This window comes from Psammomys obesus, unplaced genomic scaffold (assembly GCF_907164565.1).
Source record: "Psammomys obesus unplaced genomic scaffold, mPsaObe1.curated_primary_1811, whole genome shotgun sequence".
NCBI classification, from domain to species: domain Eukaryota; kingdom Metazoa; phylum Chordata; class Mammalia; order Rodentia; family Muridae; genus Psammomys; species Psammomys obesus.
The window spans coordinates 12,841,920-12,842,127 of record NW_026596240.1 but is presented as its reverse complement, the minus strand read 5'-3'; positions in this window follow the sequence as shown (position 1 = coordinate 12,842,127).

Below are 208 nucleotides of genomic sequence, written 5' to 3'. Positions count from 1 at the left end.
GTTAAATAAATTATCATATTTTGTTTTAAAAAAAGATCCAAAGGAGAAAAGCATTAACCAGGATCAAGCTTCATCTCAAAATTTTCTCAGAGAAGGAACTGAGAGAGAATAAGCACAAACTTAAATTACCACATCATGCAGCTCCGTGAGCTGGGCACACCATGAGACCTATAAAAGGGGCAGCTTCCCCTCCTCTGGGGTTCCATTA